Source organism: Ornithorhynchus anatinus, chromosome 4 (genome assembly GCF_004115215.2).
Source record: "Ornithorhynchus anatinus isolate Pmale09 chromosome 4, mOrnAna1.pri.v4, whole genome shotgun sequence".
Taxonomy (NCBI): Eukaryota; Metazoa; Chordata; class Mammalia; order Monotremata; family Ornithorhynchidae; genus Ornithorhynchus; species Ornithorhynchus anatinus.
This window is the reverse complement of record NC_041731.1, coordinates 38,899,902-38,905,212: the sequence shown is the minus strand read 5'-3', so window position 1 is coordinate 38,905,212 and position 5,311 is coordinate 38,899,902. Positions and strand designations below refer to the sequence as shown.

General features: G+C 42.6%; 1 non-coding gene across 1 annotated transcript; it reads right to left on the bottom strand.

Moving 5' to 3' along the window:
- Positions 1-4,888: 4,888 nt before the first annotated feature.
- LOC114811537 lies at positions 4,889-5,026 on the bottom strand. Its single transcript, XR_003759234.1, has one exon. It is a non-coding gene; the product is annotated as a small nucleolar RNA SNORA7 (small nucleolar RNA).
- Positions 5,027-5,311: the final 285 nt, after the last annotated feature.

Genomic DNA, 5,311 nt, shown 5'->3' with positions numbered 1-5,311 from the left:
CTCATGAGCCCTGACTCCAAAGCCCGTGCTCTTTCCACTGCGCCATGCTGCTTCTCAATTCTGGTACCTGTTAGGCGCTTACTATGTGCCAAGCACTGTTCTATGTACTGCGGTCGATTGAAGTTAATCAGGTTGGATATGATTCCTGTCCTGCATGGGGCTCATAGTCTCAATCTACATTTTCCAGATGAGGTCACTGAGATCGAGAGAAATGAATTGACTTGCCCAAGGTCACACACCAGTTAAGTGTAAGAGCCAGGTAGAACCCATGACCATATGACTACCAGGCCCATGCTTTATCCACTACGCCATGCTATTTACTGAAGGAATACTCCCTGTGTCCAGGGTGAGTTCAAGCAGAGAAAGAAAATAATCCATAAACTTTTCAAAAATACGTTTTCTCCTAATAAACCACTAGCAACATTGTCTAGTGGACAGAGTACAGGGCTGGGAGTCAAAAGGACCTGGATTCTTATCCTGGCTCTGCCACTTACCTGCTGTATGACCTTGAACAAGTCACTTAACTTCTCAGTGCCTCTGTTCCTTCATCTGCAAAATGGGAATTAAGACTGTGAGCCCCATGTGGGGCATGGAGTGTGTCCAACCTGATTATCATGAAACTACCCCAGCACTTAATACGGTGCCTGGAACATAGTAAGTACTTAACAAAAACCATTAAAAAAATAAGCCGACTGTATGTGATTGTTCTGTTGCTGTCAAGAGTAGACTGTGTCTCTCCCTGTAGACTGTAAATCCTTGTGGTCAGGGATTGTGTCTACAAATTCTTTGATTTATACTTTCCCAAGTGATTAGTACAATGCTCTGCACATTCATTTATTTCATTCAATCATATTTATTGAGCACTTACTATGTGCTTACTAGGTGTAAGAACTTGGGAGACTACAATATAACAATAAACAGTCGCGTTGTCTGCCCACAACAAATATAGTGTTCAATAAACACCAATGATTGATTGATTGATTATTTTAAAGCAGATTGGTAGCTACTCCGGCATGTACAGCTGAGTCACACATCAAACTGTTTTCACTCCTTTTGGTCCAGGAGTGTATGTGAAGGTTTTGATCCCCCTCCCATCCCACCATCGCCAACACACTAAGGTGATTAAAATCACCTATGTAATTGGAAGCCAGGGGAACATTGCCATTGTTCTTGTCTGCCTGTCTCCCCCGATTAGACTGTAAGCCCGTCAAAGGGCAGGGACTGTCTCTATCTGTTGCCGACTTGTTCATTCCAAGCGCTTAGTACAGTGCTCTGCACATAGTAAGCGCTCAATAAATACTATTGAATGAATGAATGAATGAACTAGATTAAAACGAGTAAAAGGAGAGACTTATGGTACTTCTGGAAGATTTAAGAGACTCCTGAAAATCTTCTTACCAGCCATGAAATTGCCTCCAGCTTCTCTGACCCTAACTGGTGTCCTAGTCATCACCCAGGCAGAAGCAAGCATTCTACAAGCACACACTTTTCCTCAAAAAAAAAAAAAAAACCAACAAAAAGCTATATAGTTCTTTCAGTGTCAAAAAAACCAAAACTCCTGACCACTGGATTTAAGCGTTACCATAGTTTCCATCCCAGGCTCACATTCTTTGCTCCTCCCATGTTAGCCTTCAAATTGCACCACCGTCTGCACTGGCTCACCTCCAATCCACTGTTCATCTAGTTCTTTTTGCATAGAAATTCCTCTCATTGCAAATCTCCCAATCCAAACCTCTCCCCACCTTAAAGCCCTCCTAAAAATTGCCTCTTCCCATCAGTCACTCAGCATTGTGTGTAAATTGGACCTATCAGTATATATACATACTTTAACTATCTCTTTCTAAGCTCTTACTCTTGTTCCTGTGTTCCCCCCTTCCTCTCCCATTAACTTGGAGGCTACTGGAGGGTAAGGACTACATCTTTTACTTCTATTGCATGTAAACAAACTCTTAAAGAAGCTGATTAATACAGTAGATTCTCCACAAATCCTGATGAGGACCTGATGCCTGAAGAAGCACAATACCAGTAGGGGGAGTTGTATTTTCAATCTGTTGCCCGATTCTATTACTGAAAGTTCAGGCTATTTTGCTAAAGTGAGAATTTCCAAAACTGGCGATTTGGACAGTCCTTGGAAGGGCTACCACAAGTCTTGGTCAAAAGAAAAGAAAAACTCATGGGCAAGATCCTTTTCTTAAAATAGGGAAAATTATTTGTATAAAGACATTGACTGGATTAATGAAATTCCGGTAATTCCCACTGAGAGCTTTCCTCAGAGGAGATTCTAGTTGACTCTGCTACATATGACATGACTTTCCCTCCAATCACAAACCCTGCATGTGTATAGTTGGATGGGTGATAGAGTAAAGTTTACCATTAGAAGGAGTCTGCGGCAACAAACTCCGGAAAAGCAAAAGAAGAAATCCATTCGATGTCTGAAAACACTGTAGGCTAGCACACATCCCTGAAAAAGAGTTTTGTGGTATGCGCAGAATCCTCTGGTGGAGAGTTCTCCTTTGATATCTCGAATTACTGGTAATCTTCCCAGTTTGTGAATAATTACTATGCCCATGTAGAAAACCAAAGAAACAATCAACAAGTAGAAATATGAGAATCTTTTGCAATTAAGACTGTACAGCCCCACATCGCATGTACATATCTGTAATTTTATTTATTTATATTAATGTTTGTCTGCCCCTCTAGATGTAAACTCACTATGGGCAGGGACTGTGTCTTTTATACTGTTATACTGTACTCTCTCAAGTGTTTAGCTCAGTACTCTGCACATAGTAAGTGCTCAAAAAGTGTGATGGACTGATAATATTAACTCTACCACAAGTCCTTTGTGTGACCTGGGGTAATTCACTTGACCTTTGAAAGTCTGTTTCTTCATCCATTCCCCAGAAGCACGTCCTTTCGTCTCTCTCACTCCTGATGACCTTGCCAGGTACGTTGTAGACAAAATCAAAATCATAAGAAATGAGCTCACTCAAATCTCCTCACCTCCCTCCCACCCCATTATCCTGTCAACCTTCTGAGACTCTCTTCTCAATGAATCAATCACTCAAATGTATTGAGCATTTACTGAGTGCAGAGCTGTGGTCAATCCAGTTTGCTTAGTAGGGTGCCTGGCACATTATAAGGTATTAACAAATACCACAATTATTACGAGAAGCAGCATGGACTAGTGGATAAAGCATGGCCTGGGAGTCAGAAGGCCATTGGTTCTAATCCTGGCTCTGCCACTTGTCTGCTGTGTGACCTTGGGCAAGTCACTTAACATGTCTGTGCCTCAGTTCCTTCATCTGTAAAATGGGGATTTAGAATATGAGCCCTCTGTAGGTCACAGACTGTGCCCAACCCAATTATCTTGTATCTACCCAGTGCTTAGAAGAGTGCCTGGCACACAGTAAGCACTTAACAAATATCATTATTATTAGTATTATTATTATTAACCTCTTGAGACAGTACAATATGGCAATCAATCGTTCACTCAATCAATGGTATTTATGTGTAGAGCAATGTACTGAGCACTTGGGAGAGTACAATACAACAGAATAAACATACATTTCCTGCCCATACCAAGTTCCCTGTCCATAACAAACTTGGAATCTAGACTATGGATATGTAAATAACTGCTGTGCTCTCAAAAAGTAAGCTTCTACCTCCCTTCAAAATCTACCCCTGGCACAGGCAACTCTGGACCCATCCCTCATCATTTTCTAAAAACATTTGTGTCTACTCTTTTTCCCTCCCTGACTTCCATCTTCAACTGTTCACTCTCTTTGTTCTTTCTTCTCTACTTTCAAACACTCCTACACCTTCCCTATCCTAAAATAAGCCTCTTTGTACCCAACATCATCACCCAGCTAACTTTCTATCCCTCTTCATATTCCTATCTGAACTCCTCGAATTGTCGATCTACACCGGCTGTTTCCACTCCCTCCTCTCTAACTCCGAATCTGGTTTCCACCCTCTTCACTCCACTGAGACTGTTTTCTCCACATCCACAATGTTTTCCTTCTTTCCAAATCTAATGGGTTCTATCCTAATTCTCCTGGACCTCTTGCTTCTGGATAAAGAAATAATAATGTTGGTATTTGTTAAGCCCTTACTCTGTGCCAACCGTTGTTCTAAGCCCTGGGGTAGATACAAAGGAATTAGGTTGTCCCAAGTGGGGCTCACAGTCTTCATCCCCATTTTACAGATGAGGTAACTGAGGCACAGAGAAATTAAGTGACTTGCCCAAGGTCACACAACTGACAAGTGGCAGTGCCAGGATTCGAACCCACGACGTCTGACTCCCAAGCCCGGGCTCTTTCCATTGAGTCACGCTGATCACTCCCTTTCCCGCGAACACTATCTAAGTTTGATATTTCTGACACAATCTTCTCGTGGCTCTCTTCCTGCTTATCTGATTGATCCTTCAGCCTCTTTCACTGGCTCCCACTCCTTAATTGCATATGGATCCCTTAAAGGTGTTTTCTGAGAGCCCTTCTCTTCCAAATTCATATTGAGTCCTAGGGGACCTCATCCACTCCCACAACTTCAATCAATTAATAGTATTCATTGTGTGCTTATTCTGGACAGAGTACTACACTAAGCACTTGGGAGAGTACGTTAGAGAAGACATGACCACTGCCCTCGAGGTGCTTACAGTCTAGCTGAGGAAGTCCTGTCTTGTGTTACGTCATCGAGTGATCTCTGACCCATAGCGACATCACGGACACAACTCTCCCAGAATGCCCCACTCTCCATCTGCAATCGTTCTGGTAGTGTATCCATAGAGTTTTCTTGGTAAAAATCCAGAAGCCTCCTTCCGCGCAGTAAGCTTGAGTCTCCCCCCTCAACTCTCTCCCATGCTGCTGCTGCCCAGTACGGGTGACGTCTGTCTTGTAGCAGATTGTCTTCCACTTGCTAGCCACTGGACAAGCTAGGAATGGAAAGGGTATGCCTCTGTTTGACTCTCCCTCCTGTAGTCAAGACTGATAGAGTACTGGAAACTCTCCAGGTGTGACCCTGAGAGGGGCAGCTGGGGAGGACAGACAGTAAAAGAAATTATTGATAGACTAAGCAACCGAGAATAACTACTTTGTTATTTCAACTAAAATTTCTAATTATAATAATAATAATTTTGGTATTTGTTAAGCGCTTACTAAGTGCCAGGGACTGTACTAAGAGTTGGGAGGAAATTGGGTGGAAATTGGTTTGGACACAGTCTCTGTCCCATGTAGGGCTCATAGTCTCAGTCACCATTTTACAGACGAGGTAACGGAGGCACAGAGAAGTTAAGTGACTTGCCCAAGGTCACACA